General features: G+C 52.5%; 1 protein-coding gene across 2 annotated transcripts in view; it reads right to left on the bottom strand.

The window, feature by feature from the left end:
* The window catches only part of ZNF609 (zinc finger protein 609), a 75,596-nt gene that overhangs the window by 31,434 nt on the left and 18,051 nt on the right, over window positions 1–26,111 (bottom strand). The window lies entirely within an intron of this gene.

Genomic DNA, 26,111 nt, shown 5'->3' with positions numbered 1-26,111 from the left:
GCAGTGGAGCCAGGCTGGGGGCTTTCAGCACATCTAAGGGAGCAGAGCTTCGTGATTCGCATCACAGGACTACACCGCCCGCAGCCATGCTCCTCCTTGAGAGCACTTGATGTAAAAATAGAAAAATAGCTTCAAGTGGCTGCTTCATCGTCTCCTCCAGAACATAGCAAGGGGAAAAGCTTGTATCTGAAATCCAAATAAGCCCCCACACCAAGGGGGGATGCTGACACCACCCACAGCTGAAGCCTTCTTCCAGCCCAATTAAGCTCCAGGAAGGTTTTTAGCCTCTAACCTCGCATTTCTCAGGCTGCATGCAGGGATACCCACGGGTCACCAAATTCCAGCTAACGAGAAATCACTCCCCTTCACCATAAAAGAAAGCCCAATGCTTATTTTGAAATGAGACAGAAAACAGTCACCACCAAAAAAAAAAAAAAAAAATCATTTGACTCCAGCAGCCGCTGTGCCTCTTTCCACCCAGCAGCACCTTTCACATGCACATATGCAAAAATGAGATGCCGGGGCTGGCAGGTACATGGGTCAGGGCAGCAGTGGGGCTGAAAGCCAGCCAAGGTTATACTCAACCAACATGCTGGACTTCTAGCTAGCATCCCTAAAATAAAGCAAAGATGCTGCTAGAGACAGACCCACCATAAGCCAGCCCATATCCTCACCAATTCCATCCCCTGCCCTGTTGAAATTTCATTGATTCTTCAAATTAACAGCTGGCTAAGGCAGAGTAAACCTAATGTCATGAAAAATAGCAAAATAATAACAAATAAGGGCATTTTGGCACCAAGGATGCCACTCTCAAGCACTCTGCTGTGTACTAGGCTTTGCTGGCCACGGTGGCCCCCATTCCCCTGGGGCTGAGAGGGATCACAGTGCTCTCAACCAAAACAGGCAGCCCGTGGAGGAGAATATGCATCCTCTTTGGAAAGGCACAACGGAATCATTAGGCAGAGTCTGGAGGTTTTTTATGCCCAGTAAGGGGGGCATAAATAGAGGGAGCCCTTGCTAGGAATCAGGAATGCCAGCTTTGCACTCTGAGCACCCCAGCTGGCCTGGGAAAGCAACCGTGGGCTCAGCGAGACAAGATGCAGATGGATGGAGGGAGGGAGGGAGGGATGGATGGATGGATGGATGGATGGATGGATGGATGGATGGATGGCTGTTTGTGGCAACCTCTATGCTCAGAGGGGTGCAGGCAGCAAAAGCCCTCCTTGCTCTCACTCCTATCACTTTGTGTCTCCGCCAACATCTGCATCGATGGTGGCTTCTGTCAAGCAGAGGCAGGTGACACCCTGGTGCCTGTCTGAACATCACCAAGCTCTCCTCTACAGCAGACACCATGGCTATGTCCCCTAAACAACATCATGTAGCTCATGCATGGACAACACAGGAGCTCCCTGAGGGTATCCAACACAACACAGCTCAGTGACACAACTCAAGGGCATAGTCCCTGGCCAACCCAACCCATTCCCACCAAGAAAGCAGAGGCGCAGAAGCCTCTTAACTTCTTAACCAAAGTTAAGAAGCAAAGTACAGCAGTTCAGAGAAGCCATGCTGCCCCAGGCCCGAAGCCAGGAGGGCCCCTGCTCAAGGGATCAAACTTGCATAGCAGCAGAGAATGCCAGGAAAGGAGAGGGGCACGGCCAATACATCAGATCCCAGAGATGCTTCTTGGCCATGGTGACTAAAGATAAAATGCTGGTGTTTAAGGGCACTGCTTCAGAGCAGAAAGTTGATAGCTGCAGGGATGAAAGCCTTAGCACAGCTGCATGAGGACTGGGAAAGGACCAGGGCCTGGGAGGGTTTTAAGAGCCAAGTTAAAACTTGGTAAAAAGCAAAGAAATTGGCTCCCTTCACATGGAAGAACACCACCACACATACAATGGAGAAGGAGATCTGAAGAACATCTTTGAATAAGGTAACAGTAACCAGAGGAACTGTTAGTATGTAAAAAGGCAAAAGTGACACACCAAAGCCAACAGGCAGCACTGGAGGAGCAGCACTGACTTCCAAAAGGAGCAAATGAGGAGACCAGAAGTCACACAAGGTTTCAGAGAAGAGGGTGCCCAGCTGGAGTAACGCCAGGGAATGCTGCCTTGGGCAGAACTATACAACCAGCGAGAGATGTGGGATGCAGACTAGTAGAGAAGACAAGCCTTTCTCCATTATATTAGCCACCCCCCTTCCCACCCAGAGCAGAGCAAATGTCTTCTGTGCCCTCTCTGGCCTCCATGCCAGCAGCCACTGCAGCTGCTGTCCTCAGAGATTACTGAGCCAGAGTCCTGTTCCTTTAGCTAAGCATCTCCCGTGGTCCGCAGCTGTCACTTTTCTTCCCTTGAAAGCCAAGAGACCGTAACTCATCAGTCATCCAGCTTTAGCTGCTGCACAAATGATCTCCAGCCCTGCAAGATGTCCTACCCATCAGTCATCTCAACCTCAGCCTGGCAGCTATGGGACAGCCTGGAGCAGAGGCACAAGGCAGAGTGTGGCCAGCCCTGGTTCTGCAGGCAGGGCACTGACCCATACAACCCTCATGCAGGCATTAGCTGAAGGCTACAGAAAACCACTCCAGAGCTGGAAACACAAACAGCACAGGAGCCCCTGTTTTATGCCACCTCACAAGCATTTCCACCAGCTGTCACAGCACAGGCAGCTGCATCCCACCCTTCCACTAAAAGCCACCCTGCCCCATCACTCAGCCTACCCTCCTCCATGAGCCCACACTCCTCCACGAGCCCTGCCTTCGCCCATCCTACATGCTCTCCAGTCTGGATATGGCCATGCTGGGACAACCAGTGCCATGAGTCCTCCTGGGGGCCAGGCCCAGCTTGGGGTTTCAGCTCCAGCATTTCACGACTGCACCAAGGCAGAGTGCACATGCACCACGGCTGTAGAGCTGGAGGATGCTTTGGAGCATGGAGACCACCCAAAGAAACCAACAGGGAAGGATCTCCACCTTCTGCTTCACCCACATAGGTCTTCCTCAACCTGGGGGGCTTTGCCCAGCACTTGTTCACACAGAGGCATACAGCATCGTACATGCAAACCAAACCCTGGTCCCCAAGTAAAGGAAAAAAATACATTTGCTGTTAAGACATCAGCTGCAAGAAGCTGGATGATCTCTGCTCTAGCCTGTTCGCATCCTTGGGAGCGGCAAGAGTCAAACATCCACCTTCTCAGGCCAGGAGAGACAACCTGGCTCCAGCCCTGCCTCGGCCACTTCCCGCTCTCTGGGGACCGTGCAGCCGCAGCCCAACACTGCGGGCACGAGCCAGCCAGCGCAGGGACCTGAGCTGCTTTCCTGAGGCAGCAGCTCCCACCTCCTCACACGCAGGCAGAGGAAGACCTCAGAGGAGGGAGGCAAGCACAGAGGCTGCAGACACATCTTGTTTTAATTGCATCAGCAACCGCTAAGCAATTAATGGCAGGAAAGAGGAGGAGCAACAGAGCACTGGGAGAGAGAAAGGGATGCAGCAAGCAAGGAGAAACAATTTACTCTTTCCCTAAGGAGAGAAGCAGCTGCGGTGGCCTCATCTGCTGCATCCTACTCCTAGAGCTTCTCTTGTGCTGTACGTGGACCACGAACGTGGCTTGCTTTGTGCTTTAAGCCCCAAAGTCCTTTTCTTGAGGTCACCTCTTAGCCCCCAACAAAGGTCTCTGACCCCACACACACACACACACACATGCACAAACCCTCCCGCATACTTCCCAAGAGCCACAAGCCATCACAAAACCCCAGGTCGGGCAAACACCACCGCCAAGGGCAAGCACGGACTGGAGATGGAGCCTCCTACCACCACACTGGGGCTCTGGTCTGCAAGGGCACTGCAGCTCCCACCCAAAGCACAGCCCAGTCCCCACGGTCAGCCCCTGCCTGTCCCACTGACGGCAGCAAGCAGGACAGTGAAGCTCATTCCTGGGAGACATTCCTCGTCCTTCAGAGCCTCTGTGGCTTGATACCAGAGATCACAGCTTCACAAATGCAGCCTGAGAAGTGGAGACGCTGGGATGCCAGAGAAGCATCATCGCTGAAAAGCATCAAACCAAGTGTCAGGATCCGTGACCAGCTTCACTGCATCTTTAGCCACAAGAAGCAGATGCTTAAAGGAAAAGCCTGAATACAGCAGCACTGACAGCCGTAGAAAAAACCTTCAAGAAAGGGGAAATCAAGCAGGAGCTGCTGGTCCAATGCACAGCTGGAAAACCAGCCCTGACAGGAAGGCAGACAAATGAGGAAAGTACCCATGGGAATTGTCCACCAACTGGTTTGCAGTCTTCTCACCTAACCTTCCTCTTCATCACGTCTGGCAGCCCAGCCCAGTACCACCGCCTGCTCCAGGATGGCAAAGGCAGGCAGTGGCAGTCTCCCCACGCTCAACAGAGCACAGGCAGGCTGGCAGCTCTGCTTGCCTCTGCTCCTGCTGTTAGAATAAAGTGCTACAGCAATTTTTTGCTCTGTTTAGCGGGTCTTGGGGACTGCCAGTGCTCACAAAGCCCAGGGCCTGACCATGCCCCCACAAAGCAATTCCTGCTACAGTTCATCCAGCAACAGCAAATGGCTTTTGGCTCATCAAAACAAGCCTGTGCCGCAAGATCAGGGGATTCATCTCCCCCAAGCTCCCTACAAGAGACAGGACAGCCTGAGACACCCCAAAACTCAGCGCTGGCAACCCATCAAGCATGGAACCAAGCAAAGCCCCATGCTGAATCCTAAGTCCTCCTCCTGCTTGTTAGCAAACCTGCTAGTGCCTTCAAAAATCCAACAAGCTGGGCTCCGAATTCAGGTACGCTTGGAGGAAAGACATAAGGGGCTCCATGCTGGAAAGCTGCCATCTCGAGAAGGGAGCTGGCAGGAAAGGCTCAGCTGGTAGCAGAGCCTTCCCTCTGAGGACACCTGTGGGAACAACCTGCTTGGCACCCCCAAAGGAGACGTCACAACATTTCACTGCATTGATTTCAATGCTTCTAGAAAAAGGATCAGAGGTGCAGACCCTATTTCCAGCACGCAGTTGCTCCCGGGACAGCTCGTGACTGGTCCTGGCAGATCAGTGGAGACTTGGTGCAGTTTAACCCTTATGAGCTGGAAACCTGATGCACCCCAAAGCTGAGCACCAGGCAACTACTCGAAATCCAAGTTTTGCTACAGCAAAACCATCCTTCACCCACCAGTCCTTGGCTTTTAAAGATTTAGGCTGTCGGCTGGGGTTGGACAGCAGTCCTGGTGTCCGTAAGGAGGCGGCCTCCCCATTGCAAGGAGCGCAGTCAGAGGGGTGAGCCTGCCTCCAGACTGCAGTTTTAGTTACTTTCTCTGCTCATCCCTTGAGAAGCCACATTAAAAGAGGAGAGGGGACTGTGAGGGAAGCCTGCCCTGCCTCCTTGCCCCGGGGCAGGCTCTGATCCCAAGCAGCACACTTGCCCAGCAGCAAGGAGCCCTCAGTAGCTTTGCAGTGGATACTGAATTTGCCAAGAAGCAGGAGAGAGGCGTGAAGCACCAGCAGCAGCAGGCAGTGATTTACAAAGCCAACGTGCCTTTCCAGGTCACATATCCATAGGAGCCTCGCCTCCTCCGCAGGCAGGGAGCCAGGCCGATTATCTGTCATATGCTGCAAGACGCAGTGCCAACAGCCAAGCCGAGATCGCCCAGCTTGTTTGCAAAAAAAACCCCAAACCAACCAAAACCCCAAAAACCCCCAACACGCAGATGCAGGCAACCAGCTTTTGTTCAAGCCAGTGCTTGCCGGTGATAGGTGAGCAAGCGCATCAGCCAGCAGGAAAGCATGTAATGCCTGAAGGCTGATCCTCCCCGGAGCTCCTGGCCACCAGCAGGCAGGAGCACTGCTCATGGGAATGGCTCTGCTGCAGCCGCCCAACACCTGCCCCTGGGTGCTCTCCCACCTCGACCCATCCCCAAGTTTGGCCCCGGAGTTTTCCCAGCATTACAAGCTTTGGAGGCAGAGCTGGCTGCTCTGTGAATCCCACCACTGGTGCGACACTGCCTAAACATGGAGCTAAGCGATCCCTCTCCCACGCTGCCGGGCGAGGAGCAAGCAGCAAAACAGCCTGTGCAAAAAGAGGGTGTTCACAGGTCCACTCTCACAAGCCATATGGCTTTTGCAATTAGCCCATGCTAACAAGTGCACTGTTGTGCTTACAAAAAAAAAAAAAAAAAAAAACCACACCACAAAAAACCACAAAAAACCGCACACATGCCAATTTTAAGAAATCAGTTTTTCAGAAATTCAAATTAAATATGCTATTTCCTCCAAATCCCATTTCCTCTGCCAGACTGGAGGGATAAGCTGAGGACCACCTGCACCAGAGTCAGCTGAGAGTCACTGAGCTGAACCACCACAGCTTGAAGGACACCAGCTTCTGGAGCTGCTGGCTGCCAATGCCGTATTAACCTTTTTTCCTTCCTTCTGTTTTATCAAGTAATCCCCAGGCGCAGCCACACTGCAGCAAGATGCCATTCAATATTCCTCAGGGAGCCTCGGAGCCTTTTCTCCCCCTGGGATCAAGAGTGGGAAAAGGTTTGCAGTGCTTGTTTGACAGCCCTGGAGAGCAAGTGCAATGCAAATCCCATCACTTCCCAAGTATATTTCATCCAGATTTTTAAGAGAGGAACCAAATCACATAGCAGAGAAACTCAAGACATGCAGGCTGAGTGAGATTCTGAGAAGTTCTCAACAATTTTTTTCCCTTGGGTTCTGCCGAATGTCGTACAGGATGCCAATTTTCTGAGGAGGGGATATTCAGAGATCTTCCAAAAGAAGACGTGCAACAACTGAAGCACCTAACCTAATCAGCAATAAAAACACAGCGCAAAACAACAATATGACCTTGTGTTTGGAAGGAATAAAAAAACCTGGAAGAGCCAAGCTGTCAATGCACCATCATTGCTGCTCAGGGTGAAACAGCTACACAAAGATTTGAGGGTTTGGGTGCAGAAAGGCAAGCATGCCTACAGAAAAACATTTATTCTAGATTTTTAGTCCATTTTGGCCCCACCAGCCATGCATCCAGCCTATGCAGATCTCTGAAGCAAGGCCAATATACGCTGCCCCGTGGGACAGGAGGCTCCTCAGAGAGGCAAGACCTCAGCCACATTAAATCTAAGCAACACATCTTCACCTGTGACTTCAAACAAAACGACACACCAGGAAGCCATCATTTGATAATTAAAAACTTGGAATGCTTTTACACCTAGGATATATCACCGCAGGCCACAAGCAAGTGAGCCACGCATTGCTCCACAGCGATGGAGCCCACTGGGGGAGCCTTCAGTGCCAGCCAAAAAATGGGACCAGAAGCTGATGATCTGGGAACAAAAACAAAACGTTGAGGTTGTGAGCCAGGCTCTGTCCCAGTCAAGCTTGCGTGCTAGAAGTTTAAGAAGGGAGTTGTTTGCTGACAGCTTAAAGGATTTAAAGGAAGGATTAACCATGGCTTTGCTGATGAGGGAACTGGTGGCAAACTCAGAGCGATCCCATGAGCATGGGGAGAAGCTGGAGGAAGACAGGGAAAGGGGGGACAAGCCTACAACAGCAAAAACAACAGGGACCCTCTGCTTTGCATAGTTAACTCATCCAGGAACCACTTTTCCCAGCATTAACAGCCTTTGTTTGCTGCCCACCAAATATCGGACATCTGGCCCTAGAGTCCCACTTTCACAGCACTGGATCACTGGGGAACCAGAGGTGCCCAGGTGCTGTAAAAGCAAGAACACTGCAGACCTCAGCCATCAGTAAAGGTGCCCAAAAAGAAGAGAGTGCAGAAGGCCTGGAGAAGGATGTGGTGCTGGGAGTCCTGGTCTGGAGGTGGGATAGGAGGGAAATCCTGCTACAGAGCAGTAGGCAGCAATAAACCACAGACTGGCAGGACCAGCTGATCCAGGAAAGCTTCTCATTTGTTCCCTAAGAGCTCCACAAAGTGTTTACAGGCAAATCAGGCTTATATGCAGGTGAACATAAGAGATAAAAAACAGGAGACAGCAGATCTGTCTGCTCCAGATCAGCAGAGGAACATGCAACTGGAGAGGGTTGTTCCAGCAAGCATGGGATGCTGGTCACCGGGATCATAATACAGACCAACCAATGGACCTGTCGCTTGGCTCCAGCTTGCCAGACAAGAGCATGCTCCAGCTGGGAGCAGCTAATCCACCCTCTCAACCCACTCCAGCTGCTCAGCAAACGAGCACCGTCCCCTTAAGAGAAAGCGCAATCAGCACAGATTTAGCTGGAAGAGGGTGGGGATATCGCTGAGCTCCAAACCAGGATCTGAACCTTATCTGCAGCTTTAATACCTATCCGTGTTGATACAGATTAAAGGATTAGTCAGGATTACTGAAGGCAACCCCCCTAGCCCCAGGCAGCGAGGATGGGCATGGGTGGTGCAACTCTGGCATTCCCCTCCTGCATCCACAGCCCTTTGCACAGCACCCTTGGGAGAGAAGGAGCCTACCAAAAGCGTGGCAAGGAGGCTCTCCATGAGCAACAGCAGCCTTGAAACATCAACCCACCCACAGGGGAGCGAGACTGCACTCTCTGGGAAGAAAACAAAGCCTCGTCAGCCAGAATCCCAGCAGGAGTCAAGGTTTGTTGTCCCTATGGTTGCCTACCAACACAGGCCACAATCAGCAAGTCTTCATGGACCAGCACCACCACCAGAAGAAACCATCCCACCATGCTTAATCCGCAGCCGTCCATTCCTACTACACTGGCCCAAAGCACTTTTCTACCAACACAAGCACGCGTGCAGCACTGGGAAACCGTCTGGTTTAAAACCTGCTTTTGATGTTGCTTGGCATAGCTTTTAATTGGATCATTCCCCTGACCCAGTTCCCCACATGGTTGCACAAACTCCTGAGCATCACTGTGGGGAGAGCTGGCCAGGAGCAGGCAGGACACCTCCTGGCGTAGCAGTGAAGCTCCAATGACTGCAGAGGTAGGCAAGAAAGTTCCCATGCCCAAGCTCAGGCTGAACATGACCTTCACGTGGGGAAGGTTCTCCTCTGACATCTCCCATCTTCCAAGAGATCACAACCAAGTATCTGCTGTGTCCAGACAGCTGTCTCCTGAAACCTGGCTGGGCTGAAAGTGGTTCAGGACAACAGGCAAGATTGGAGAACCCAAAGCAGAACAATACCCCAACGCTGCCTCTATCCCCACGTACCCCGCTCCCTTCTCCAGGTAGGAACCATCAAGCAGGAAGACCATGGCTGTGGTCTTCCCCTGGGCACCAGGGTACAGCAGGACCTCACACCGCAGCCAGTCATCCAGGACAACCTGACTAAAAGGACAAAGGCACAAGGAAACGCAAACTTTCACTTTGGGACAATTTAGCTGGTCAGCACAGCTGTGGTTTAGAAATGCCATAGAAGGAAGCTTTGCTTGTCCAGGGCACTGGCTGCTATTCTTCACAACCGGCTTAGGAGAGAGAAACATCTTGAGATGCAGGCAGGCTTTGGCATGCATCCGCATCCTGACACTGCCACTTCCCTGTGAGAGCTGGCTTTGGTGGAAGACCCTGCCGGTAAGGAACCACTTGGGCACGTGAAAGGATCACAGAATGGTTGAGGTTGGAAGGGACCTCTGGAGGTCATCTGGTCCAACCCCCTGCTCAAGCAGGGCCACCTAGAGCAGGCTGCCCTGCTCTCAGGAGTGTTTTAGGTAGCTGGCCTGCCTCCTTGACCAGTAACTTCCAATCCAACACCTCCACACAAAATCTGCATGCTGAGCATCGTCTCAAGTATGAAAGGCTCCCGAGGCACCACCCACCAGAAGGGCTTTGCAAGTCAGATACTGCTGAGACCAAAGGTGGAACCAAACCTGGCTCCTCCAGTTCCCTTGCTCCCAGCACAAAGACAATGGAAGGGAATGACAGAGGTGCTGAAGCAGGCAGCAGCAAGACAGGACTAGACACTGGGGCCAAAAACGGCAGATTAAGACACCACCATTCTGAAATGATCACCTTCCAGAGCCAAGCCCAGCTCCCCCAGATAGCACACTGACATCCACATGCCAGCATCCCTCATCCTGCTGTGATTCAAGGATGACCCGTTAGACCAAGCTGCAAGCCCAAGGCAGTCCCCCTGTCCCCCACCACACATGCAGCTCCTCTACAAGGTGAAGCCCAGGCAGCTCTGCTCAGCAGGTAGCTTCTTCCCAACAAAATACCCACCACGCTGCAAATGGCCCAGGAAGGCACGAGGAGCCCTGGCCACATACTGCTAATGTGCTCATGAAAAATATACATAGATAAAGGACTCCTTCCCCCCATGCAGAGAAGGTCTGAGTAAGAGACAGGACCAAAATCTTCACCCAACTGACTACACTTCATTCAAAAATACACACAGTACAATCACCTTTCCATAAGAAACAAGATTAAGACCTGCAGTATTGGACACTCAAGCAATATTAAAAGCCGAACAAGCTACCTTATACCAAGATTTTAATTTCAATCCAGAAAAACCAAGTAGCATTTGCCCTCCTGAGAACACACCAGCTGCAGAAGCACAGGGTGCTTGAGCAACCACCTGCCAACTGCAATAAATCTGACTGGAACAGCGTTACAGCCCGGTGCCAGGACAGGTCAATTAAGCCCCTACAAATTCTTGGCCTAGATGGAAAAGTGGCTGCTTTCAGCCCCAATAGGTTACAAGCCAGCTGGGGCCCTCCAGTGAGTCTCCAGAGCCAGGTTTCCCATCCTGCCCTACTCCCCACAACCCCAGGCAGGAGCCAGCATGGCTCCCAGCCAGCATGGAGGCATTCAGTCATCCTGGGACTTGGAACAAGCTCTGCAGGCAAAGCCACCAAGCCTGGTGGTGCTTTCCAGAGTTCATGTTTCTAGAGCCAGGAGAAGTGCCCAAGAAGGAACATGCTGTCCCACCAATACAACCTCCTCCAAGTCAGCATCAAAACTGTTTATGGAGTCAAGGCCATTGGTCATGACTCTAATCCCCTGCTCATGGCAGTGATGTCACCCCCTGGTTGCACTCACCTTTCGCTCCTGCTCCCTCCAAAACTGCTGGTTGTTTTAAATGAACTCAAGCAGTAGCACATTCAAGGCCTAGCTTTGCATATTACTCAACAGGACATGACAGCCACCAATGTTCTCACCAGGAACGCCCCACCTACAAAACATGAACCCTAAGGCTTGACAGATGCAAGCCAGCACCCAAGAGATTCAGAAGAAAGTCCTCCTACAAGCATACTTTTCTTAAGAGTGCCTTAAGAGTTGTCTGTATTCAGTTAATTGTGAATTAACTGAGCTGACCCAACACAACCAATCCCAGGTCCTTCAAGAGAGGCACAGTACAGCACAAAGCCAGGGCTGGATCCCAAGCAAGGCAGGGAAGCACGTCAAGCTTCCTCCAGCAGATCTAACTCTGCCCTCTATGAAGCAGATGGCATCAAAAACATATTTTGCTTCATGGCCACAGAACTTTGGAGAACACATGACACGTATACCTACATGTCTCATCTAAGAAGAAGTGTAGCTCCTTTTCCTGCACAAGTTGTCAAACAAAGTCACAGCATACGGACGTGTGATTTTTAGCAAAAACACTGCCAGAAGGAGCATGAGGAAGGGGGCAGAGTTAAGGCTGCTGCACTCAGCTTAGCTCTGCACTTCCCAGGTGCTGAGAGCCAAACACAACTCCAGTGCTGCACCAACCTGCTTTTCAGATGGCTCTTCATACAATACCTCAAAGATCATCTGTATCACATTGTCACCATTGCAACCTCAACACCTGAAGCGATGCCAGCTATCAGGCTTGTTATGTCAGCTTGTCACAGGATCAGATGTCTGGCAAGAGCAATTTGTTGCGGGGGGGTGGGGGGGGTGGGGGGTGGGGCGAGGAAGATGTATGAGTGCATCAGCAGGTTCCACACTGTTCCCATCGACCCAACCATGTGCATGCAGATCCCTCCTCTCAAGGATTCAGTCACCTCAACCACAATTTCCTGCAACTTCCCTAATGGCTATTAGATCATCTCATGCAGCACATGACAAACTCAAACACTCTCAGGGAGAATTTATAGTCCTATAACCCCCAGCAGCAACAACCAGCTGGAGCATCTGGGGGCTTCCTAGGGTTGTTCATTGTGCTCACCCACAAATTGTTTTACAAGAGAAAGTCCCGAAAGCGGTACTTAGTCTCAAGCAAAGATTATTTTTGGCAGCTTTAGAGGTCTCACTCCTTAACCTCTTCTTGGATAAAAGCACGTTTAGGAAAACAGTCCAGATGTTGGAATATCAATAAAACTAACTAAAAGCAATGGTGCAACGCAGTCTTGAAGAGCCCTTTACAAACAAACACAACTTAGGAGGGGTGCAGCAGCGCCAGACCCACACTCAACCAAAACTACATGCTCACCTCGCCTGGAATAAGAAAACAAATGTTGTTTTGTGTTACCCACCTGCAGGACACGCACACAAGAATCGCTCCTGCAGCTCTCCTTCCCCTAAATGGTCAAGTTACTCATACCACTCAATGGATTTTTAATCAAATTTTCCAAAATAACAGTTTACAGAAGGAGTGACAACTGAGCCAAACCCCTAAATGAGAAACTTGAGCTGAGAAGATGTTATGGGAAACTTGCCATCAGCTCTAAGCAACGTTCTGGGGAGCTGAGATTAAAACCCCACCACAGCAACAGGTTTATCCAAGCAACAAGCCACCCCTCACGCATGCCTCAGTTAGAACCCAGAGGTCACCCATGAGATCTTTGAACCTCACAGCAGCATTTCTCACTCCCAACAGCATTTACCATTACCATCAACAACTTTGCACCACAGAATCACAGAATGGTTTGGGTTGGAAGGGACCTTCAAAGATCATCTAGTCCAAGCCCCCTGCCACAGGCAGGGACACCTTCCACTAGATCACACTGCTCAAAGCCCCGTCCAGCCTGGCCTTAAACAACTTCCTACCACGAGGCATCCACAACTTCTCTGGGAAACCTCTTCCGGTGTCTCACCACCCTCACTGTAAAACATTTTTTCCTTATTTCCAATCTAAACCTACCCTCTTACAGTTTAAACTGCTGCCCCTTGTCCTGTCACTACAGATCTTCGTGAAAAGTCTCTCTCTGTCTTTGTCATAAGCCCTTGTCACATATTGAGAAGCCACAGTAAGGTCTCCCCCGCACCTCGCCAGCTGTGCAACCCCAATTCTCTCAGCCTCTCTCCATAGCAGAGGTGTTACAGCCCTCAGACCATCTTCACAGCCCTCCTCTGGACCTGCCCCAACAAGTCCATGGCTTCCTTGCACTGAGGATCTCAGAGCTGGATGCCATACTCCAAGTGAGGTCTCACGAGAGTGGAGTAGAGGGGGAACATCACCTCCCTCCACCTGCTGGCCACGCTGCTTCTTATGCAGCCCAGGAGACAACGGCTTTCTGGGCTGCAAGGGCGTAGTGCCAGCTAATGTCCAATTTATCACCCACCACTGTCCCCAGGTCCTTCTCAGCAGGGCTGCTCTCCAACCATCCACCCCGCAGCCTGTGCTGACAGTGGGGACTGACCCGACCCAGGAGCAGGACCTCGCACCTGGCCTCGCTGAACTTCACGAGGTTCGCATGGGCCCACTCCTCAAGCCTGTCGAGGTCATCTTCTTGAAGAAGTCCAATTGCATCACACTACTGCAAGGCCACTATTACTATAAATTAAGCAATCTCTCCTCCTAAGCCAGACTGGCCATCTTCAGCAGCTCTGGGATGACTTTCATCAGCTGCTCCCCGAGGACTCTGCTTCATTTCCAGCTGACAGCCAGTCTCCAGCACACTGAAGAAGGCTTATTTTCTCCCTTCTCACCCAGCCCACAGGGGCAGGAACACTAACATGATCCCATTAAACGGGCCAGAAGAAATCCAACCCATCCGAGCCATGGTCTCATCTTTGCCCTTTCCATTCATCAGCAATCTCAGCTTGAAGCCAGATGTCAGAAGATTTCTTGAGTTTCCTCAAGTTCTTCTGCCAAGTTCTGATTAAAATCCTCCTAAGTGGTTTTCTCTTCATTCAATTTCCTAGCACTGAAAAGTAAAGCAGACCTGAGAGTGGCACTGAGTGCTGGAGCTAACAGCCACAGATGCAGCCAGGCCATCCGAGTCTCCCACACCAGCTCGTCCAATTGAAAGCGATTCTCTTCCCATCTCCCATATCAGACCATCAGTTCCCAGAGGAGACTGGGGTTTAGTGGCCTTGCTTGCTGGTGGGAGTCTGGAATCGCTCAGCTGACGTGGGCTGCTGAGGCACCTCTCGCCAGGCGCTGCTTTATGCCGCGTTTGAAATGGGTTGACCAGGGAGGATGGTTTCCAAAGGCTGTTGGGCAACACACAACAGCAGGGCAGTGGATAAGGAGCAGAGCACAGCCCTGTAACACAGATCTCCATGCCTAGGTTTGTTCATTTTACCAAAACCCCAGCCCACCACCTCAAACCAACATACTCCACTTTATGACAGTGGCTTTGAAAGAGGAGCCAACCTCTCATCACGGGCTCCTTGTGCTACCAGCTTGGGATCTGCACCAAATTGGATCCCCAGCTTTCCCACAAAATCTGTCTGCTTCAGTGGCCTGGAGGATGAAGCCATTGGTTTCTTGCTGTAGAAACAACAGGCACCTGCAAATCTGGTTGCTCTCATTCCTGCAGCCAAAGGCTAGAGACTGTCAGGATGCCACAAAGATGTGGTGCATCTCACTTGTCCTCTTCTCCCAGCCAACAGCAGGCGAGGAGAGCCCCTTCCCTGCAGGAATGGGCCCCAGGGCTCAGGCACACTGGGAGCATTGGGTACAAAGGCAGTGAAACAGGCAGTGCAAAGGGAACCCCAAAACAGCTTCTGTTCACACAACAAGAAAAACCAGAACTGGATCTGCCGCTGCCCTCTCCACTGTGGCTTGCGCCTTTGAAGGGCCCCACAGAGGGAGGTGCTCCTGCCAGGAGCCAAGGCACTGCTGCCGAGCACACATCCCGGAAATCCCAAAACTTCCAATTTTTAACACCATGCACCTTTTCACACCCTTGGGGGAACAGGTAAATGCTGAACCTACTTACAGAGACCACATGGACAGGACACAAGCTGGTCCAAGCTACCATGGCTACGGCTGAGTTACCTACCAGATAGAGCACCAACTGCTCCTGTCCTCTCGGTCTGCAGGATGGAGCAGAGGAGCACAGGCTGCGAGCCCCTCAAAAGCAGGGCCTTCTCCTGGGATGTGGCTCCTCCACAAAATAATCAGGCAGCGATCTGGCAAAGCCATGGCATGTCTGGTCACCCTTACGCCAGAGGGTGGTCTCACATGCAGCCTTTGCTTTTCAGACGTAAGATCCAGTCCCTGCAGAGCACAACCTCAGAGCTGAACCATCCGCCCCCCCTGGCTAGTGAGGGGCTCGAACTCTTCCCCCTAGGTCAGGGCAGCTAAGAAATGCTCTGCTTGCAGCCGTAGGGTTTCTACCAAAAGTCTGGTTTCCTTCAGAGGAACATTCAAAGCTCAGGCCCTTCAGCTCCCTTCACCCTGTACACAAAGCAGGGTATTAATAGCCAGCCTGGAAGACCATAAAACTCTAAATACCTGAAGAGTTCCTATACCTTGAAATGTTAATGGTAAGCAAAAAAAGAAACTTTCCTGTTAGCAAACTGCATGGCTCTGTGATATATATACACGGTTGCCTTCCTCCCCTCCAAGCCACAGAACAGCAAACAGCACTCAAAGCCCTAGAACGTTGCTCTACTTACAAGGCATTCTATAGATCTGCTCGTCCCCCCAGCGCCTGGTCCCCCCAGCGCCTGGACGGGAGAGGCTTTGCCAGCGCGCACCAGCAATTCTTGATGACTTAAGTTACCACCTCAAAGAGCTGACTGGCGCCTGGCCACCCTCTCCTTACAGGATCCTTTTCAGCCTCGAAAGCGATCTCGCCCGGCCCCCGGCCCAGCCCCAGCTCTTTCCTGTCCTTCCAAACCTCCCTTCCCTGCTCCACTGCTGGAGCTCACTCCAGCCCCGACGCCCCTCCCCCCACCCCCCACGCCCCAGCTTTGCTCCCTTCTTGCAAAGGGCCTCTCTTGCCTATGCCATGGCGGGTCAAGGGGACATGGGTGCAGAGACCTGGGGCTGCACGTCCCCCTGGGGAGGGTGGGTCAGGATCCCAAGCTGGCAGGGCAGTGCCAGCTGGAAACACTTGCTTGAGCTGGTACAATCACAGGAGCTGCGGCTCTTGGCACACACCACGCTCAGCGTAGGACAAGGACATTGCAGCCTCTTCGCCACACCACACCAGCCATGCAGCACCCCAGCACCCACACCAGCTTCAGCACTACCGATTACATTTGGGTCACCCTCCCCAGGGAACCAGCCCCTTTCAGACAGCACTCCCCACATCAATGGACAACCTGCAGGGTGGGTGCAGCTCCCCCTGCTCCAGCCTGGCCGGCAACGGGCTTGAATCCAGGACCAAGCCCCAGCTCCAGGGTCCTCTTCCAAGGACTGAGCCCAAGGACAGCGGCCACCAGCCATACGGCACACAGTTCACTCTAGAACAAGCCACATCTATCTGTTAAACAGATGAGCCGGGCCGTTCCCAGTGCAGGAGGCAGTGTTCCTGCATCCCAACGACTGGAGGGATGGGAGGGTGAGCAGGGGGAGTCTGGGAATGGTGCTCGTTTGCATTGCACCTGGGGAACAAAATCACAACATTGAATTTACATAGTTAATTGGGGAAGCGAGCTTCCCAGAATGAAATTACTTTCTGGTTTGGGAAAAAAAAAAAAAAAAAACAACAAAAAAACAAACACAAAACAACCCACCACCACAACCATGGGATTTGTAGCCATAATGGTGCCTTCTCCACTCAGAGCAGCTCAGGTGTTCCCCCCAACAAAGTCCACTCTCATGCCTAACGGGAGCATGCGATCCATGTGGAGGATGGGGGAAACTGAGGCATGGAGGCTCCAGCATTCACATCAAGGAAAGGCAGCCAAGAGCCTCGATGGGTCCCTCTTGCTCCCTCGCCAGTGGACAAAAAGTGCTTTTGAGTTGTATCACAACCCTGTCCACTTGATGGGATGTAAAGTGTAGTGACCTTGATGTTGCAACCAGAATTAAAGCTTAAACCTGCAAGTAGGTGAGCTTTCCACATCATTCATTACGGCATGCTTCAAGAGACCCCAAGCAACCAAAGGCTGGACAGTATTTTAAAATAAATCCAGACACTTACCACGTTTTAAACCAATTCCAGTGTCAAGCATGGGGGAAACATCAGCATATATAAGCATATGCCATTACCACACCTTATAAAAGCTTTGTGGTTAATGTCTTCCTGCAAAGGGATTTATCCTGTCTGCAGCTTGCTGGGATGGAGCCTGCACTGTTCAGCGGGCCAGGGGCAAGGCTGTGGGCATGGAAGGACAAGAGATGGAAGCACAAGAGATGGAAGCACAGGCCCCACATACCCTCCTGCGTTGAGTGGTGCTGGCCAAAGTCACTGTGAGCCCTGCGAGAGGCTGGTGGTCAGGCAGAGCCCCCAGCCCCTTACAGCACAGCACCACTCTGAGCAAGTCCCCATCTCCAGCCCAAGGCAGCACCCCCACTGCCCACGATCCCACCCGTCCCAGCAGCACAGCATGCCCACTTACACACCCATGCCAGCCCACAACCTGAGCTCACCCTAGAAAACCCCAAACACATTTATTTACATCAGATCAGTTCCCCAGTCTGGTCCGTGGGCAGAAATGACTAACAGGGACAGGAACAATTTGAGCAGATGTTGTCACCAAATACAACATATCATCAGGCTGCTGGTAGCTTTAAATCATTTTGGAGCCCAGTGATTTCTTTCCAGCCATGGGCTGCTCTCCCCTGCTCTCCGACTCCAGCTGCTGGCTCAACATCTACCAGACCTGAGGTGGCTTTCCTCTTGCAGCCCAATGAGGATTCAAGCTCCAGACATCAATCATCAGGAGGCAGGAACATCACTGCAATCACCAGCTGCCCTTTATCCCGCACAGGGGAGCTGCCTGCCATCAGCTCTGAACATCTGGGTGCCCTCTCACCCAGCACACCTCCAAGGTTGCCTGCACACAAGGACCCGCAGGGAAGATGGACTTCACAACTCCAGCCTAAAGAATCCTCAAGAGCAGCAGCAGAGCAACACAGCACCGTGTTTGCACAGCAAACAATGGGAAAGCAGCAGCACAGAAGACACTGCGCCTGGGAAAAGGTGGCAAATCCCTAACAAACCAGCCTTAAAAGCAGAGGCAGGGGAAAGCAGGCAGCGCTTTGCTCCGCAGCCCTTTCCAGCAGCCTCCCTAGCTGCCACATGGAGGAGCAGCTCTGCTCATTAGTGGGTTACTCCTGGCACACTCCCCTTGCATCAGCTCCCTGGCAGGGCCGCAGGTTTCGAAGCCTTTGGGGTCGTGCAGCACTTGAGACATGCGAATCTTCCTTTAAAGAAATCTCACTCAGGCAAATAAATGGTGCTGGGTAACTGGGGTCATTAGGCTAATAAGCAGCCACCACCAGCCTGGAAGCAAGGCAACACATACAAAAGAGTCTACCAGGCCAGTTAGCCTCCAAATCTGACCCATCTCAAGCAGTTACCATCTCCATCAGAGGAGAAATTGGGTCCATGAGTCATCAGGATCAATCACCCGACAGCCTTTTTACCAGAACCTCTTATCAAAGCGTCAAGGGAGCAGATTTGCAGCTTGCTTACACCAAGGAAGCAGTGCAGGATCCCACCAAGAAGGAGCCATCCCACGCCCACCAGCCTCCTCGTTAGCATCCTGTCATTCTGCTCTAGTGCTTTGGGAATGAGATGTTTTCTCTGCCTTCCTGGCCCAGCTCAGTTTCCTACTGCCACGTCCTTGATGGGGAGCCGCAGGTCCTGCTTCCCACCCTGGCAGAGACAGAGCTGCATTCAGCACAACCACCTATTGAACAGGACACAGCAGTGCCAATGGGTCAGACATCAAAACTAACTCACCCCCTTAACTAGTCCTTCCTAACGCTGCCAGCTGGGAAAGCAAACAGGGAGAGATGCAATTTTTCCTTTATAAAATCTTCAGAGGTGGTATCAGCTGAAACTCCCAGCCTGCTACATCCAGCGGTTATTAAAAAAAAAAAAAAAAAAAAAAAAGCCCACATATAAATAACCTCTCAGCAGGAGCCAAAACTCAAAGACTAACCCCACAGTTTTAAGTGAACGAGGCCAATTTCCTCCTTTGTAGCTCTTGACACATGTTGGCTGCGTGCCCCTTTCTTGCCTTGTTCCTAGAGCAGAAGGCTCCGGGCAGCAGGTCCGGGACGATAAGGAAACAAGTGGTGTAATTCCCAAGGCCTCCCCACACAGCCCTGTCAGCAGCTCTGGAGGCGGCTGATTCCAGCATGGCTGGAGAAAAAAAACCATGGCAAGAGGAGCAGGCACGAGCCGGCAGCTGCCTGCGCCCTGCCACCACTTCCCTGAGCTGCCAGTGCTGTTCTCCAGAAAGAGCCAAGCCCTGTGGAGCAAGCGATGGGAAGCAGCACGGGATGGCAGGAGCACAGCTTCTGCCTGGGGTGTTCGGTTCAAGCAGGCCCCTACCCCAAGTGCTGGGGGCTTTCCTCATGCCCCAAAAATCCCTGGGGAAAACAAAGTGTAGGATTAATGCCAGGTCTGAAGGGATGGACGGAGCAAGCTTTGGAGAGCCTGTAAAGCAAAAACTGTTTCCACCAAAACACCTCCACTGGGAGTTTCTCCACCCAGACTGGCCCCGAGACAAGGAAAGCCATGCCAGGCACTACCCATCACATCTGGGTCAAAATCGCAAGCATGCCTTTGAAGCATGAGGCTGGGACCAGCCCACAACACCCCATCCTGGCTTAGTCCCACATCAAGCGACTCTGCTTCCTAAAGCACCATCTCCAGCGCAGAGGACCTCTCTTCATCCTCACGTCGATGGGAACCTTGGGTCGGAGCAGCTCAGGTCTTGCCAAAGCCTCACATCAAACGTCTTCACATCTGGGGTGGGAAAAGCTGTTTTGGTGCATTAGGTTTTTCTGCAAGCACAGAAGGTGCTTGGCACACAACTGGCTCAAGCCCTCGGCACGGTGGCTCCCTGCTCCCATGCCATTCCTCAGGGAGCTCAATGATCAAACACATCTGAACCATTTTGTACGGCTGTAAGACACAAAGAGCTGCCAGTGGAGGGTGAGACCAAGTCCTAAAAGGATGCATGGACAGCAGAGCTGGAGGCTCTGAGCAAGGTGAATCAGCTGCACTGCTGTACTGGTGCACCACCAGCTAGCAAAGGAGGAGAGGACGAGCACTAAAGGAACATCAAGATGCTGGTAATGACCAGGATACCATGACAGAAGAGCCCTTTATACCCACCAGAAGGACAACGTAAGGCAGCAGCACAGGATTAGCAGCTACATGCCCACAGCCAAGTGCAAGGAGCTGCCACTGTGGTCAGGTTGGGGCCAAGCCCACGATGGTCTCCAGGCTCTGCAGAGAGCATCATTCTCTTTGAGGTGCAAAGCCGGAAGCAAATGGAATATCCATCATATAGAAATGTCCCCAGGATGGCCATCTCCCATGGGGCTTGCAGCTAACAGAGCTACTGCCTTCCAGGAAGATCTCACCTCTTCAAGATGGAGTCATCCAAGCATCCCTTCACCCCAACCCACACCAAACCTCATCCTTCCCACCAAAAATAGGTGGTTTGTTTTTTTTAAAAAAGTAATCATGCTTCAATTCCAGGTAAAGAATTAATGAGTGGGGGACACCTATCACCTGGAGGGATCCTGCCATGTCCCAGTCAGGCTAGGACAGTCCCAGCTGTAGGAACAGTGCTTAAGACACTGTGCAGATCTGCCTCTAGGGCTTTAGGGGAAGATGGTATGCAGAGACTGCACTAAAGCCACACTGCTAACTGCTGGGCAAGACAGCGAGCAGCAGGGAGAGTCCACAGATGTATTTTTGGGGAGTATTTCTTTTTTGGCAGCTGCCACCAACATAATGTGGCCACCCCACTTCCTCCACTACCATCTGACATCCCAGCTGCTGCTCAAGCACCACCTCCAATGCCATGCTGTCCTCCCACAGAACCAGGTACGTATTTTCACACCAGTTCTGGGGCCTGTCCACTGCAGTGCCCCTCACCATCGGGCCACCCATAGCAGGGGACCTCTGCTTGGAGAACACGCAGGGCATAACCAACTGTGTGTGTGGGGGGAAATTCAGGGCGAAAAAAAATGCACTGGTGGCTTCTACCCCCTCTCCCGCAGAGGGACACGACCAAACCCACCCTCCTCACTGCTGGAAACCGCAGCGCACGTGACCCAGAAAGGCTTTTCAGAGGCGCCGAGTCTCCAGCGGCTTCTGTTTGCCTTTCCCTTGTTTGCAGCAGCGTTGCATCTGGACGCTCGTCAGAAGAGGAGGAAAAAAAAAAAAAAACAAACAAAAAACACGCCCTTCTCCTGCTGAACAACCTCTCAATCAAAACAAAGCCGGAGCAGGAGCCAAGAGCTGGGAGGCTCTTTTGTTTAATGCTGAGCATCCCCAGCCGGGCCGGGCCACCCCAGCGTGCGAGGAGCAGGGTGCAAGGGCAATGGCACGGGCAGCAGGCCGGGATGGAGAGCTGGCAAGCGAGCACCCGCCGCCCCACAGAACAGTCCCCAGGGCCAGCTCGGCCACATGAAAGCAGCCGGTGGGGCAGGCAGCGAAAACAGGCTTCCCAAGGCCGGCCGGCGCTGCTCCTCCATGCACGGCCATTTTGCTGAGCATGACTGCTCACCGAGAGCAGCAGCTCCCTCCCGACCACTGCTGCCCCTCCAAACCAAACCCCAGCTCAGCTCCAGCCATCCCCAATGACCCACGGCTTGCTGCCCACCAAGTCGGGGATGGACCCCCTTGCTGGTCCACACGCTCCACCCACGAGTGCATCGGCACAGGCTCATTTCTCTCCCTGCTGCAAGAAGTATTAAATTCCCAGTCCTGCCCCCCCCCCCCAAATAGCTCTGGGGGCTCCAGCAGCACAGGCTGATGGAAGGAGCTGCCCAGACACCAAACCAAAGTCAAAGGCAAACCTGCACTAGTTGCTCAGCCCACCCCTGAGACCCTGGAAGGTCTCAGCAGGGTTATGGCCAAGGGTTCCATCATGATCAGCCCCACCCCTGGCAGAGTTACTGCTTGTGTCCCACACACCAGTGGCATCAGGTTCGAGGAGGGTACTTAACAAGCCATGGCGTGCTGCAGCAGGAGGATGGATATGGCCAACATAACGTACCTAGAAAAAGGGTGTTTGGGATATTCAGTTTCTGGGAAGCAGTGAACAGAGGAGCCACGGGACCACACTAGCAAAACACGTTCCATTGAGCCCACGAGCCACGTCCACAGGCTCTGTCGCTGTGATGTCAGACACGGGAGCAAGGGTGATCTCACCCGTGGACACCACGCCAGCTTAAGCACCTGCTGACAGGAAAAGGCGTCTGAAAAAACCCAAAGCAAAGCTCTTCCCTACACCCAGCAAGGACTGGAGGACTGCAAAACCCTACCAGTGAGATATTCAAAGAGAACAAAAGCAGAAGGAGGGGCAAATGGCATGCTGACTGTAGCATCTAAGCATCTCGTCAAGGAAAAATACTCGCTACTAAAGTGCTCTTTAATCCAGCCAAGGAGATACAACAAAACCTCCTGGCTGGAGGCTGACTGCTTAGTGTGCACACATGTACAAGGAGACAACCTGCCCTGGGCTGAAGCCAGCAGAGGCAGAGACAGTCTATCTCTCTTCATCCCCAGAGGGAGACCAGCCTCCCTGTCCAAAACAGAAGCAGGAGCAGCACAGGGTTAAGCAGAGGACAAGCTGCCGGAGACCAAAGGCTGGGCTGAGTCACATTGTGGCTGTTCCCGTTTCGGTCTGAGCAAGTTTCTCACTTCCCAGGCAGGCAGGGTTTGTCCCAAGGCCTGCAGGAACCCGTTGCCTTCATCCACCTGATGCACTCCCCGGAGGAGCTGTCCTCGCACAGCCGGCACACACCTCCACTCTTTGCTTGTCCTCTGGACTCCAACATGCTAGGTTTGGGGCATATCTGCAGCTTTCAGGAGACAGGAGGAGCTCAAAATCACAGCCCATCTCATCCCCTATATGCTCCACCCTGCCCCAACCATCAGCCCATCCTCAGGCTCTTTGAGAAATAAAAACTTCCTTCCCACCCCTTGCCATGCAGACACCTTCCTTCTCCTTGCCACAGCCTTCCCAACCCAAAGGAAGCCATCTAGCTGCTCTCAGGAGGCTGACGAAACACAGCTGCTTCCTCCTGAGCACAGACGTGACACATTTTCCTGCTGATCCAGACCTTGAATCACTTCTCAAAACAGGGCTTAACCTCCAGGCTGAGCCTTCATCAATGTGGTTGTACCTGAATCCAGACAAGTAAAATGGCAGAACCATTCTCACAGGGTATCTGTACAGATGATAAAATGGTTTGGGTTGGAAGGGACCTTCAAAGATCATCTAGTCCAAGCCCCCTGCCACAGGCAGGGACACCTTCCACTAGAACACACTGCTCAAAGCCCCGTCCAGCCTGGCCTTAAACAACTTCCTACCACGAGGCATCCACAACTTCTCTGGGAAACCTCTTCCGGTGTCTCACCACCCTCACTGTAAAACATTTTTTCCTTATTTCCAATCTAAACCTACCCTCTTACAGTTTAAACTGCTGCCCCTTGTCCTGTCACTACAGATCTTCGTGAAAAGTCTCTCTCTGTCTTTGTCATAAGCCCTTGTCACATATTGAGAAGCCACAGTAAGGTCTCCCCCGCACCTCGCCAGCTGTGCAACCCCAATTCTCTCAGCCTCTCTCCATAGCAGAGGTGTTACAGCCCTCAGACCATCTTCACAGCCCTCCTCTGGACCTGCCCCAACAAGTCCATGGCTTCCTTGCACTGAGGATCTCAGAGCTGGATGCCATACTCCAAGTGAGGTCTCACGAGAGTGGAGTAGAGGGGGAACATCACCTCCCTCCACCTGCTGGCCACGCTGCTTCTTATGCAGCCCAGGAGACAACGGCTTTCTGGGCTGCAAGGGCGTAGTGCCAGCTAATGTCCAATTTATCACCCACCACTGTCCCCAGGTCCTTCTCAGCAGGGCTGCTCTCCAACCATCCACCCCGCAGCCTGTGCTGACAGTGGGGACTGACCCGACCCAGGAGCAGGACCTCGCACCTGGCCTCGCTGAACTTCACGAGGTTCGCATGGGCCCACTCCTCAAGCCTGTCGAGGTCCGTGACGTTTGGTCCCTGTCTTCATAATCCCCACCTCACTTTGGCATTTCTACTTGCAGAGGGTTTATGCAGCTGCATCAGTGAAAGAAATAAAACTTTAATAGTAAAAACACAGGAAAAGCTATGCTGGGTACAACCAAAGGTCCAGCCAGCTCCTGTGCTGGCTTTGGCAGCGGCCAGCAGCAGATGGCTATGAAGGAACACAGTAGCCAAACATGTTGAGATATTTCCCAAACCATTTCCCCAAGCTCCAGCCCTCCTTGGGCTTTTCCCAAGCCAAAAGACACTGCCCTGTAAACCCCCACCCCATCCCCGATGGGTTCCTCCTCCACAAACCCATCCAGGTGCCCCAGAGCACTGATGAACTTTCAGCACTGACAACTTTTTGCAGCAGCATTCAAGTCCATCATGCAAAAGAGCATCTGCTCCTCTTCCTGTTTTCATTCACTCTGGTTCTGCTGCCAGAAGTTACAAGGAAACAACACATCATCCCCACACCACTCCTTAATTTTACAGGCTTCAGTCACCTGCTCCAGGAGTCTTCCTCTTGACTGGAGGAAGCACCAACCTACTTAGCAGCTCTTCTCCCAGAGCCATCCCATAGCCAGCCATCCCCACCACCCTTATCTCTGCGTATGCTCTATCTTTTTCCAGATGGAAGAAAAAAACCACATCTCTACAACATCTCATTGATCTCAGCAACTCTCCCAAATCCACTAAGAATTCCTTACCTATCCCTTCCTGGTGCCCAGCACTGTGATCTCCACACCAGAGCTAAACCCCCCCCTTAAGGGAGCCACCAGCTGCAAACACAGCAGTGCACACCCCGACACCCCCCCAGCCACTCGCCCGACACAGCGCACATTGACAGCAATAGGGCTGAGCCACCTTGAATGCACACACGCCTGTGATGCTCCCCTCGTGCACAGCAAACGTGTGGCTTCATGGGCACAGACACGCCAACACCACACATGTAACTCGGACGGAGGAGCTTCTGCTCCATGTGCACAAAGTTTTCCCCCATCCACCCACAGAAATCACATCAGCCACTGTGATGACTAAGAAACAAGTGAACTGAGCATCCACTCCAGCGGCCATATCCAGAAACAGCTGCACAGCCACCCAGCACCAAATGCCACTCAGAGGCACAGACAGCCATCCACCCCGCTGGCCACATGCCCCTGGCAGGGCTTTCTGCACCCCCAGTGATCTGGAAGAGCAGCTTCACCATCTCAGCATCGCTGCTGCATGTTAGTGGAGGAGCAACATGTAAAAAATCACCCACAGCAACCCACTGCCCCAAGGCTGGTCTCCACCACAAGTGGGACAAAGCCCACATACCAACAGCAGACCAAGAAATGAGACAGTAACTCCTGTCAACCATGCACCTTGTGCTTGCTTGCACACCCACACAGATCCCACATTTACTAACACGTCAAGGTCTCCTTCTCTGCGAATGATGCAACCAGACAGAAATAAATTCCTCCGGGAGCTGCAGGGAAGCACAGCATGGTGGCCAACAGACGCTGCCCTGTCCTGTCCGGAGCTGGAGCGGGCCCAGGACCAGGACACCACCTTCACCACCAGCCCAGGCTCCTCCAGCAGAGCAATAGGAGCTGAAGAGGCTTGGATCCACCTGGCACAACTGCAGCATCAAAGAACCCAAACCCCTGAGGGTACAGCAGGACAATGCCCTCAGACTCACAGCGACTGCAGGTGATTTGCTGGTGCACAGCTCCCAAAAGCCAGACAACAGATTGACCGGGGCTCTCCCATCACTGTGTCCAGACCCCAGTACATCATACAGCCTAACCATCTTCACACCTGAACTTGGAGGCACCGG

The sequence above is a fragment of the Falco punctatus genome (assembly GCF_963210335.1).
Source record: "Falco punctatus genome assembly, chromosome: 7".
In the NCBI taxonomy this organism is placed as follows: Eukaryota; Metazoa; Chordata; class Aves; order Falconiformes; family Falconidae; genus Falco; species Falco punctatus.
Note: the sequence above shows the minus strand (reverse complement) of the source record. Positions and strands in the feature narration are given on the sequence as shown.